We start from the raw sequence: 13,937 nt of genomic DNA on the forward strand, positions 1-13,937 counted from the left end.
TGAGATTCAATGGCCCATTTACAGAAGAGATCCTCTAGTTAGAGTCTAGTTATGAGGGAAGACTTATGAAAGAGATAAAGAACACTGACCCACCTGGTTTCAACAGATGGTATTGCAATACATATTTTTGGTTATATTTTGTACTGCAACCTAAGACACCCTACTTCAGTGTCTTGGCACAAATGGCCTCCAAGCTCTCTACAAATCTTTTTCATAGAACCACTTTTACATATGAAAGAAAAATATGAAATGTGTAAGTTTCATTGACAATTTCCCATTGTTTTGTTACATTTTGAATTAATTTACTTCTTAAATTGCTTACCAATTTTATACCAAAATTACCTTTTCAGTTGCATTTTCTTAAATTTGGTTTTATTCTGGAGTCAGATTACCAAATCACAGCTAAAAGGCCTCTAAGATCCTGAAGTTCAACTGCTGACCAGAAAATGGAGAAATTCTGCAAATTTATTCTTCAAGTTTTAGCCTCATTAAGATGAGGCTTATCTGAATTACTAACTCAGATCTCACAATGAATCTTTTTAAAGCTGCATATCTAAAAATTTTGCTTATTCCTTTTCATTGCTGAGCTGAAAAACAAATACATTTTTCTACTTACTGAAGTTAAAATGTTTGATTCATTTGAAATGCAGTCTTTTGAAATTCTGAAATGCAGTTTTCGGATCCTAAAGTAACCTCTGCCAAGTTTTACTATGCAGATAGAGGCTCTACAAGAAGATGAAGGTACAAATCAATTGATTTTCTTTTTTGCTAATATACACAGAAAGCAACTAGATCTGACCAACTACCAGCTAAAGCCAGTAAATAAATATTCTGACCCCTCCCAGACTCAAAAAGTATTTGTTGGCCAGACAGCCCTTAGGGATCAGAAATGTGATTTTTGTAGTGCCTTGAAGTTGACTCATCCTCAGTGTTGCTGAGCTGCAACCTTCTGTTTCTGGTTTTCTCCTGTCAGTATTTTTCTTCCAGAATCCTTAGCTGTCCCCTGTGACAATCTCAACAATTACACTTATCTGGTATGAGTTTTGCCATCCTAACAAAATTGAACCACAGAATTGGATCACAGAAACACCAGGTCATATTAACAGCCTCAGACTGGTTGGAAGATAAACTGAGTATCCGTCCCAGCTATAGGTTTAAATTAACTGAGGGTGTGGTTGTGACAGGGGTGTGGAGGAAGAGCAAATTGGGTCCTGCTGGGAAGTCTAGTTGCCTGGTTTCTTTGTGCATTCCCAGAAGCCTGCAATGCTCCTAGGAGAATATGGTTGCTATTTCTGATGGGGATATCTCAGCTTCCCATTTGCACCAGACATCCCTCCTTAACGATGTAAATCCTTTTCTTATAAACACAGATGCAGTAATGTAGCTTAAGAGTTTTTCAGGTTTTATTTTTAACATCTTATTTCTGTTTTTATATAGACGTAATTCAAAATTTATATTTATTGTCATAAATTGGTATTTTGACAAAAATAAATTATTATTTCTGAAATTTGGAAAAAACAAATCCTGTTACTAAAATTCAAAACTATTTCTTGAGGAAAACCCATACCTTTCCCTATCAGAGTCTGAACTTACTTTATGCACTGATTTTAGCCAAGATTTATTAGAGAAAGGATTTCTGCTTGGCCTTGCTACCAAAAAGGGTTAAGGTAGAGTCTTACACAAGGGCTTGTTCAGTAGTTCAAGTAGAAGGTGGTTCATCCTGAAAACTGAGACCTGCTTCATTATATCATGTGTTGACTTGAGAAACTCCTCTGTACTCTCTTTTAGAAAATTTTCTACTTAGAGAGGAACTTTGAAATGCTCAAGTTTGTCATAAATGGAATCTGCATTCTCCAATGTGCTCTGCTGATAATAGGTTCTGTATTCATGTGCTGACAGATATGTTTTCTTACAATCTCTTCATAATAATTTTAAGCATTATAAACATGACAATGACACTGATCTAATGAGAGAAGTGGAAAAAGGAGCAGGGATGAAATACACAAATTAAGGAATATTAAATCCTAAATATTGATGCCATTAAATTTTAAAGTAACATTTTCATCCTTTCAGATAGAAATATTTGTTTTAAGATTTCCATGGAAAATCTTGCTTTCTGATTAAATGTTAGAAGTAATGGGAAAGTGAACTGAAGAAAATTTAAATAAAATCTCCTATTTTTTTCAGTTACTAGAAACATATTATAAAATTACTATATTTGTACTTGTGTGGCTATATTAATATGTACATGTATCTATAAAATAGCTTTTATAATCTGCTTCAAAGTGTTTTCTCATTAGTAGCTGATGAAAAGATCTTTGGTGATAGTTTTAAAGATACTATTTTAATTATGTATATGTTTGTGTTTGATCACTATTTCTAAAATATTATTTCTTTATCTCCATAATAGATAATGATTTTAGTTCTATTATGACATCTTCCCACAGAATTTCTAAACACTGAAAAACTGAAATAAAAATAAGATTGTGACTTTGACATATCATTTAAATAGACAATTGATTTAATAATCAGATAATGATTGCTTACATACACAGATATAGATATATTAAGATATATTTATATTTAGATATACATTTAGGTACACAAGCACATAAATTGAGCAAATATCTATGTAAGTATAATTTTTGTTTCTTTTTTAAGATCCCCTTTTGTCTCAAAGAAGTTTTTAAGATAATGGAAAAGTTACTTTCTTATTTCTTCGTTTATGGCTGTTTAATCTATTTCTTAACAATGCTCACCCTTCATCAATTATTTTTCATCCATTTTCTAGCAGTTACACCTTGTGCTATTGCTGGGAAAATGATGCAGTAAATGTTTCTTGTCAATGTAAAGTAGAAGTGCTTGACATACACTTGCAACAGCTGGTACCTATAAATGGCCTCACATCTTCCAGTAGTTTAAAAACGAGGGTGGGCAACTTGGCACCGTGGGATTCCACAGATTAAATTTCTAGGAAATAAATGAATGTGATTAAATCAAACATCATTGATGTCTGCATCTATTTCTGGCCACCAGCATACCAATACTTTGTCTGCCACAGTAAATATTGTGGGGACTATAGCAGTGGGTAAGGCAAAATTGTAATAACCCTTTGTTAATTTTTCATAGTGTCTGATATATCCATGTAATCTATCCAATTCATCTATTGTGTAATCATTTACAAATTCATGAGTATCCATGTACATTTATATACTTTGATGCTACACAGCAGGGAGACAGGTAGCTTAGCTAACCAGCCAGTTGGTCATGGGAAAAAAAAGATACCTGTTTTTAAAAAGCATAAGAACTAGTCCTCTGATGGGGGCTAGATTTCAGTGAGATACAAATATAAAAATAAGAAGGTGAGGTTGTATCTCCTTCCTCATATGCAATGGGTTCTGTAACATGATACTGCATAAATTTGAAATGAGGAAGTAATGCTCAAATTGCAATAATTTATTAACAATTGAAGGAGAAGAAAAAAATATCCAACAGGCAGACAAGATTTGATAGTACTTTTAAAAAGTACTATGAACTAATGAGTTGCAGTCCTTTCTGTGAATTGAACTGCTGTTTCTAAAATATATTGGTCTTTCTTGAAATGGATGTAAATGTTTTATAGTTGAATGACCTGGACATGTTGTGCCTGAGTTGGCTGCTGCTGCTGTCTCTGGCGTGGCTGAAGCCGAGTCTGAGTAGTCTAGTGCAATTTATCTAATTGCATAGCAATATTTTTGCTTTGTCATCTTTGAGAAATATCTTTGTAGAAGTACATTATTTTTTAGACACTTTTCAAGGACAATTTTGGAGTCAGAAATGTTTTAGTCCATTTTTTGGTATATGCAGCATCACAAAAATAAATCACAACAGAAAATAGTGTTTACTCCTGCAGTTAATTATACTTCCTGTTCCTTCTGTAAATACTTAAAGAGCAGTTGCCTGTCTCAAATACAATCAAGACCGCAGAAAGAATTTGCTGTAAAATAAGGAGAAATTTGTGAAAGGGTGGTGCTAATTCCAGGTGTGATGGAGCTGAAATTTGATCAGCACATCTTGTTTAATCTATCCAGACAAAAATTTCTACTGTGGCAGACAGTGAAAAAGGAAGTAAGTGCTCAAACACGTATCACCCCAAGCTATGGGAGTGGCACCCATGACCACCCTGCTGATACCCAGAACTTGGATTGTGTAAAGGTGGTACTCTCAGAAGAATGACTCAGGGACCCCAATCATCATTGGGAAGCCCAGGATGAAGAAGGACCAACAGGATGCCGCTGGCTCCACAGACGGTGACTGTCTTCTGCTTGATCTCTCTCTTCTCCTCTCCCCCCTCCTCCTCCTTTCTATTTCTTTCTCTACCTCACATTTACTGTTAAATAAAATCCATACTATTGACTTTGGCATATGGTCTCGTTTGCACTTTAATTCAGGCAGAAGCATCTCTTATAATCAGATCTTAACACCTTCTACTGATAAAACTGCAACCTGAAGTGCTGGGAGGATTAATTCATTGGCAAATGAGATTGATGCTGTCACTATAGAGTTTCTTCTAAAAAATCTTATCTTGGGAAACAGCTATTATAAAACTTGTGCAAACCAGCCATAACAAAAGTCCCTTTACTTGCTATTTAGCCACTACATGAGCAGAGATCATTCAGGAAAAAAAAAGCCAAAAATCAAGTAATGACTTTTTAATTCTGCAGCTACTGTCAAACAAAATAAAACAAAAGAGAATCTTTGTTTGCAGCCAAGTCTCAACACCTACAATCAATATGCATTGTTGTCTGGAAAAAAATGTCTGTCTTCCTAATCAGCTTTCTCTTCCAAATGAGATTAGCCAGTCAAAGGATTCCTCATACCTGTTCAGCATGTTACCCAAAGGATGAGAATTTCTCATTTATGGTTCTGTGTGACCAGGAAGTCACTGTGGTGGTAGTCCATCAAGAAACTAGGTGTAGTTTATGCATGAAGTGAGCTCTGAATGTTGTTTCACTATTTTTTGTTAAAAAGAATAATGTATAAGTGAAGATATTGGAGGGGCAAGCAACCTTGATGACCACACTTGAGTGGTCATAGCCTACTAGTTATCAATAGTTATTTCTAAAGCTATATTCCTCCAGAATTTTTAATGCATAATGTAAGTTACTCCTCAACTTTTCTAAAGGCTCTTCAGAGATGATAAGGGATTCAGTCTTTGGAGTTCAGTTTTCACAAAAGTGTCTGGTCCTAAGAAGCATGTTTGAAAACCTTGGCAAAGAGCTGCTCTTCAGTGTATTTTCATGTTAAAAAAATCTTATTTGAAATAAATGTTCCATTTCCAGTTTAATTTGTCTATCCCTTATCTTCAGCCTCAGAAATTATGAGAGAGTATATGGTGTGAGAAACTCTCTTTTATATCTACTATGGAAAAGTGTGCTTTTTTTATTGTTGTCCTGGTTTAGGGCAAATTTAGGAGAAAACCTCCAGTGGGGCTCCCCCCCCGGGAAGCAAACCCATGTGGCCCTTTTCCCCCACCTCTCAACCGGTTCGGGAAGAGATTTCTCTGAGAGAAGTGGAAAAAACCTGTTTATTTCACAGGCAGAGCACTACCCAGCACAATAATGAATGATATCAAGTTACAAAACCTCTCTAACCCTTCAGAAGTGATGACAAACTTCAGAGGGTCTCTTTCCTGTGGGTGTTCGCTCTGTTATCAGTCCCTCTGGCACTGGAAAATGCCGCTGCCCAGGCTGGGCTCCCGGTAGTCCACGGGTGCAAGCTCCCGGTGCTCCCCCGAGTCCCCAGTTCAGAGCAGGTTCGATTCGTTTCAGAAAAAGGGAAAGAAAACAGTCCAGGAAGACCTCTCTGCTCCGGCTAGTTGGAAAGCCAAGGCGATCTGTGTCTTGTTGTCTGTCTGTGCTGTAGTCAAAACTCCCGACGCGGGGGGAGCAAGTACAGTCTCTGATAACAGACTCGGTGCTTCTTTTCCACTCACTTTTACTCTTAGATGGAATTTTAAAAATACAAAACCTGTGTCTGGGTTAGGTGGATGAATGGGGATATAATTTAACATCATCGACCCAGGACACTTGTTTTCCTTTAATATTCTCTCACAAAGAATTAAAATATTCTACATCAAATTAGTAGTTTGAGTAATTTGAATCAATTAAAAAGACTGCTCTGTCTATTGTTCAGGATTATGCTTTAGCCACTGACTCCCACCTACAGCTCTTCCCTCATTACAGGAATGCCTACTTTCTTCCCACATCCTCATAGTTTTAGTGCAAGCAGAACGTGTTACTAGTTATGTCTAACCACTGGGCACACACTGTGATCCCACAGAGAAAGCAGTCCTGACCAGTGAGTGTTGAGGTCCAGCAGTTCATTAGCCTGTGTCTCATTTTTCAAGGTTTGAAGTCAGAAGAACTGAACATCTGATAGCCACAGACATGTAAATCTGCTGGAAACCCAGACTGGAGTGTCTACTTGCTACATTTCCAAATGTGGTCCTACGTGCACTAAGATAAGAGAAACGTAGAGCAGTCCCTCTCTGAGGCTGAAGCCAAAACTCCCATTGCCTTCCCAGAATATGATCTTTTTGAGTGACAGATTATCCTACAGCAAAAAGTCCTTCTCTGTCAGATTAAAAGAAAAAAGAAGCTTTGGAAGTTTCAGATCAAATGAAAGAACACCACACAAAGAAGTTTCTGAGTTGAAAGGGTCAGTGAATCTATATTCTGCAGCTGTTCTTTAATTCTTTACTGTATAAAAATCTTCAGGTCATGCAAAACTGGTCACACACCGTTCCATGTTACACACAGAATGAGGAAAGAAGTATTTTCAGATGGCTACGAACATCACTGTCATCCTCCAGGATGTATTCTGCACTAGTGGATAAGCCAATGTTTTAAAGTTCTTTAAATGATTGTTGTAAACCACTGAAGCTCAACTTTCTTCTTTATAGGAAAGCACTCTTCCATGAGTGATTTGTGATTTGGTGCTGAGGAAGCTCATATGCAAAACTACATCACCAAATTCACTGCCACAAAGTAGGAGATGGGAAAAGAGAAAAATGTTTCAAAATCAGTGACAATGTTAAAAAATGCATTTATTTAAGGGAAAAGGAGCACTGATGTTCAACTGTTTTGTTGTTTATCCTTTTGAGCAGTGCTGACAAAACAAATGTATCATGAATATTAAAGAAAATGAGGACCTAAATTGGTATAATTCTAATTAAGTTAATGATTCTGGGTCAGTACAGCTATAAAAAGTTTATCTTTAAATTTTTAACCAATTTCACCACATTTTACAATTTTAATTATACAAGATAATCTTTGTCAAACTGACTACATAATGGTTCAGATCCCAAGTATTATATTTTTCCCTCTGTGCTCTGATATGTTTTATTGATTTGGAATCATTTAGTTTGGAAAAGATCTTTAAAATCATCAGGTTCAAACAGATAACCCTTAACCAAGTTAACCGTTGCAAATCTTCCTACTGAATTAAATTATTTGTCATCAAATTCTATTTAAAAATTTCAAAAATGTCATTTGGGGAGGAGATTCATTTCTCTGATATAGTTTAGCAGGATTGTGTGAATGTACAGTCACAAACTCACATTAATTCTAGAAGAAACTGCATTATTATCTTATCTGATATCATTCTCTCATCATCAAGACAAACTATTTCATTAAAGAGCACTTTTCAGGAGGCATCCTAGTCAGTACAGGGTATTTTCCACTGATGATGTGTATAACAATATGATGAAGTTGATTTTTTAGCTCCACTTAGGATAGATTAAGTACATTTGGGCTTAAATATTTTTCTATGTCAGACACTTTGTTCAACCCCTGGTTCACCTCTGGACTTTTTCTCTCTAATGTCTCCAAATATTCCATTCTTTGTTTAAAAGAGAGACAGCAAAACTGAAATTATTTTTTCCACCATAGTTTTCACCACTGTTGTATTCAGAGATATCTTCACTCATTTTATATTTATTGCAGTGAGCTTCATTTTGAGTTTATTTTTAGTAAGTTCATGTATTCATTGATAACCTTTAAAGTGACTGCCCAAGGACCAATCTTTCAGAATCTGTGGCAAGGCTGTGTGTCTCACCGAAGCTTATGAAGTGTGATCTGACTTCCATTTTCCCTAAACCAAGAAGGTCTTTGCCTTTGTGAATTGCAATGACACCAGCTTCTATTTAAATCACAAATCAGCAGTAGAATCTTGGTTTTTTTAAAAAGAGAGTGACTCCCAAATACTGTATCTCACTGGGAAAAATATTAGACAAACTTGCTTACAATGAGCAGGGATGGAATTGTCACAAAACCAATATAATATTGTATGTAGCTAGGAGACATGGATTTTCTAAAAAAATATCCCATCTCCTAAGATCTACCTGCTCCTGCCAGAAAAGTTTGATAAAGAAGGCCTGGAAACCCTGTCTGTAAGAAATCAAGACAGCCCAATACCAGGTAAGGAGTGCAGATACTGAGTGGAGACTAGTTCTAGTTATGGACTTGAGACCTGAATACTTCTAGGTGGCACACAGACACTTTCCCACTGTAAATATGTAGGAATCAGATCTGGGAGGCTCTGTGCTGTCTAGTCTGCATGTAGAGACAGAGTTTATTAAACCTTAATCCTCTTCAAAGTATTCCCTGCTGTAGCCTCCTATTCTATCACAAAGACCTGCTCTGTTTTCACATTTCTTTTGAAATTGCCTTTATAATTCATTTTCATATGAACTGAATATGCTTAAAAAAATTTCATATTTTATTCTGTTCTTGTTTTGTCCTTATTATTACTATCCTTCTGCTAAATTGTATATGATCCACACGCTTCATCAGGAGATACACGTTTTTAAAACATGCCTAAATATAATTTCCTATATTTCCATCATGTTTCCTGATTTTTGAAAAGCTCTAGACAAAAAAAAAAATCATTAATTATATCAACATTGTACATAATTCTAACCATAATCAATTTACTGAGAAAAAAACCTATCAGCTTTTATGAGCATTCTATGCAAGAAATAATCTTTCAGATTGGTGTTTGCATTCAACAAACGGCAAGTGAGTTAAAACCTAAGCCCCAAATTATAGTTGAATCAAAAACATTGTCAAATTTTCTGTATGATATCAACTGCTTAGCAAATAGAAAAGCAGATCAACTAAAGGATCAATTAATTAATTTTTTCACTTTATTCCTAGAAAACATATTGTGATATTGTCAACAGTATCAGCAGAATCTGACTTCCAGAGAGGAGACACATAACACTAGTGCCATAGGGATTTCTGAGTTCAATTAGCAGGATATTTTTCAAACAATCTCAGAGGTAATAGCCCCTGAACATAAGATGCAAAAGACTTTTATGAACTCAGTTAATAAAAAGAATGGAGTTTCTCCATTCTGGAAATACAAGAGAAACCATCCCATATCTCATGTGCAATTAATTGTTCTAAAAGAAGGACTACAGACACCTTATCAGAATAACAGCCGAGAGAGTAAGAGCTCCTGAAGGTATAAAGGGCGAAGTAATGAGGCAGGGCTAGGGCCAGTCAAGCATAAAAATAAAAACTAGGAATCTAGAAAACTAGGAAAGCACCCATCCAGTGGTTAGAAAAATCAACAAATTCACAGGTAGGGTGTCAGCAGCTATAACATGTACAGTAACACCACTCAGCAATGTGAATCTGATTGATTGCTTACCGTGGTAGTAATTTTGTGGCCATCTTGCATGCTCTTTCTGTTTGCCAGCACCTGACACAGGTTATGAGGCAGAAAAAGAAAAGTTAAGCTGGTTTTATCTGTGGAAGCAGTCAGAGCCCTGTTAGAAGTATTTTCCCAACTTTTTTATTCTGTGTTGAAGCCAAACTTAGTATAATGCCTGCTACGAAGCTCTGCATGCATATGTTACAAGACAGAGGTCAGATCCAAGTTCTGATCTATGAGTCAGGTTAGGTAATCCCTAACCTATGTCTCAATATGTTTCAAATATTTTAAATTGGATGTTAGAGGAAATTGAGTTAACCTTAATATTTTAAGCATCCAACAGTAAACACAAGTTTATGTACTGATTCATGTGTTTGACAAAAGACCAACTTCTGGTGAGCATATCAAGGAAGGAGGATGTATGAATAGTTTCCAATTTATTTATTAACTCTATCTTGTTTCAGTTTATCTGTATGCTGCAGTTTTATCTAGATAGCAGGATCTATCTCTGACTGCTGAGATAAGAGTCTGAGATGCAGGTCCTTGTGTAGGTTTAATATGAAAGAGATATATTCCCAATGTGTCCTGTAAATTATATGGGCCACATGTTCTTTTTGTGCCTTAGCAGAATGAAAGCAGTTTACTCCAGTGGAGCTCTCTTTTGCTTGTCAGTTTGCTTGTGATAATACATTTATGAAGGTACACTATGGCATGGAAGTAAAACTCTGTGAGAAAAAGTATTGAGATTTTTTTTAAATCAGGTGATCCATTACAAAGATTTATATTTCACATATGATATTAGAAATGGGTTGTCCTCTTACCTCTTCTAAATATTGTATAAAATAAAAGTTACCTTGAAAAAATGCTCTAATAAATTCTGTCTGAAAGCACTGCTCAATTTCAAAAATTACATTTTAATTTTTTTTAGAGAATATGAAAACTAACACATAAATAAAGGTAAGCGTAAATGAAATAGCTTTACTTGTTATGTAAAAAAAGCAATTTTTAATTATTTTTTTTTCTGGATCTATTTGAATAAAGGAGAGGTGTGATGACTTAAAACCAAATTTTTTTGTTTGTTTGTAATCAAAACTCTCTTTAAAGTTATGTAGATAAACTGAAAATCAGAGAAGCTTTTTGCAGCTTCAAGTAAACAAGATTATCCAGAGTACAATTCTAGTAAATTGTAGATAAATGGAGTCACTAAGCTCAGCTTCCCATACATTTCTCCTGTTTCTCTTCAAACAGATATTTTTAAGTTCCTCAGTTGTGTTTGTGTGTGTCTATGTCTATGTGTTCAACCATATAATTATGTTATTTTGAATGAGGGGAAATAGAGCTTTTTAGATTCAGGAGCAGTTGGATAAATATTACTCTTTTTGAGTGCAATATCTGAATTCATCTGTCTGCAACCTCTTCAAAAATTGGCCACATATTGACTTAACTGAACAGCAATATTTGTACTACATGCTTCATACTGTGCCAAGTAAGTCACCAAGGCACTCAGTACAAGTTTTGATGTCCACACATCTGTTGCTTGCCATAGCAAGTTTGACATTAACACATCCAGGAGTCCTCAGTGGAGCTCTCTAGCAGATTGTGCCATACAGAGAACACAAAAGAATGTCAGGTGATTGGCAAGTCTTTAACACCTTTTTCAAAACACAGATTGTGTCGGGGGGTGTGTGTAAAAGTTCCCTAAGGATTTATTTCCATTTTAGAAATTGATTCTAACTATAATTACAGGAATTTCACACAGATATGTCTCCATTTGGTTTGAAGGAATGACTCATCACTGTGAATGCTCTAAAGACCAGAACTGAAAGAGAGTCAAGTGATTATGGTGGAACAGTTCTGAAGGGATGAATTTGAAGAAGTTCTGCATATTAAACCAGATAAGAAGTAAATGTCAAAGAAAAGCCTGGAAAAGCTGGAACAAGCTTCTGTCATTTGGGCTCATAGAGGTTTATTTAACCTCAGTATCTGCTGAGAACACAGCAGGTGTATCTGTATCCAGTCTCTGGCTTAAATTCAGCAGATGACACTGAGAAGACTGTGGAAACATATTACAAAAAGACAGAGGTTAAATCCTCTTTTAAATATTAAACACATACCCATAAGACTAAAGTATGGTAAAATTGATGAAAGATTATACTATTGTAACTGGTCAAGTCAATCTCTGTTTAAAATAAGATTAAGATAAATTTCAATTTTATATCAACTACTTTTTAAAAAGTCTTTTCCAAACATTTCACAAAAACTGGATAAGAAAAATTTAGAGCAAACATCCTTGTTGGTTTTTATCTCACCAAACTGATCTCTTCTCATACCTTGGCACCAGGTATACATTAATCTTGACGGAATACAATACTTCTCTAAAATTATAGAAAAATATATTTTAGGCATGATTTACAATTTTGATAACATGACTTCCTGCTTGGGAACCATTTTCCTTTGTAAAATACAGTTACCTTTAAAGAAGGATTTGCATCCTCTGACTTCTTCTGCCCTGTCAGTAGAGAGATCCATAAATTTCTGTAATGGTCACAAAGACTAGAGGAATTTTGTAGGCAGATAACACAGTTTCAGGTTAACATTAATATGCACGAATATTTGTGATGAAACAGTACATGAGGCCACCAGACCCCCAACACTCATTTCCAAGTCTGCTCAAGCCTTATGAATGGCCTGGTGTGAAAACCCTCAGCAGAGGTTCCTTGGTGTATCCTCAAGACATAATTTCACTCTTCACTTTGATTATGATCAAGATGTTTAATTCCAAACTGGAATATTATATGAAGAATTTCCTCTTAAAACAGGGAGGATAGATGTCTGTTGCCCTACAGAAATACTTCTGAGTTATTCTGCTTTTCATTTTGATAATACTGTCTTTCTTGCTACTAAATAAATACAGAGTTTCCCTTAATATAAGAAGCCCTCTTGATGTCTTGGATTGTTTTCTTTTATTGATTTTTAATCTGGAAAATAGATTGATCTTCCCATAAAGTAGCATGACCTCATCCAGATGAGAAAAAGGGTTTTAAAATTATTAAATCACAAAAGCTACACATCTGCTGTAATGTGAATCTATTCACATGGTCTTTGTGATTAATGACAAGCTATAAGTAGAGTTTTAGAAACCACTTACAGAACAGTAAAAAGAAAATGGGGTAATTTGTATTAGCATTCCAGATATAGTATGCTACAATGTGATATATAAGATTCTTAGGTGTGCTAAAATGTTAAACAATGACTCTGTGAGATTAATAGCCAGTTTTGAATGTTCAGAGAGCTATCTCTACTTTTATTATTGATTAAAAAAAAATCCATATGTTTTTTGTAATATAAAGGTAGCTATGCATCCCAGAAAATGTATCAGAAGTGCTCTATTTGCACCAAGAGGAGCCCAAGCACACAGCAGGATGATGGGATTCCTGTTGGGCCTCTATACTTAATGTGAACAAAATTTCCTCTACTGGTAGGAAGTGGAAGCTTTGCTTGCAAAGATGTTATGAGGTCAGTTTGAAAATAGATCCAAAATAGAATGTTGTTGGAGTGCGTCCTGCATATATATGCTATTCATGGATCTTTTTGATGCCTCTTCTGGGCAGATGTGTCCAGATGGGAGTACTTGATTTCTGAGGTTTCAAGATCTCTCACAGCAGCCTGCATGTAAAGATCTGCTCAGGTCCCTCCAGCTCTAATCAGCTTCATTTTCCTAAAGTTAGAACCACAATGCCATTTTTTGATCTCAAGTACTATATATGGTATAGTATTTATAGAACTTATAGAACTATAGAACTATATGTTACAGTAATTGGAGGGCATTATTGAGGGTTCAAATGGGGGCTGGGTAGGATATTAAAGTGGTAATTATTTTTTTCGCTTACTTGCTTCCCATTATAGAAACTTGTTCTCTTCCAAATCTATTTTATGAGGTCTGGGTTTGGCTTGCCTAGGCCCCTATGAAATAGTTTTAATATTCACTTCTTTCAATTTTTGATTATCGCTTATATTCCTGATATTCAGGCTCTAGACTTATTTTTTCATTATAAAATCTTTGTACAATGTTTCTTGGACTCAAAGTGCTAGCAAGAAATGTCATAAAGCATCTGACGGCAAAAATCCCCAAAAATTCTTACCAATCAAAATTTAAACTAATCTATAGGTATCACCTCTAGTAAGCTGCAGTTTCTAGTGTAAAAAGTCATAAATTCTTATTAACATAGATAATAAAT

Source organism: Parus major, chromosome 2 (assembly GCF_001522545.3).
Source record: "Parus major isolate Abel chromosome 2, Parus_major1.1, whole genome shotgun sequence".
Classification (NCBI taxonomy): domain Eukaryota; kingdom Metazoa; phylum Chordata; class Aves; order Passeriformes; family Paridae; genus Parus; species Parus major.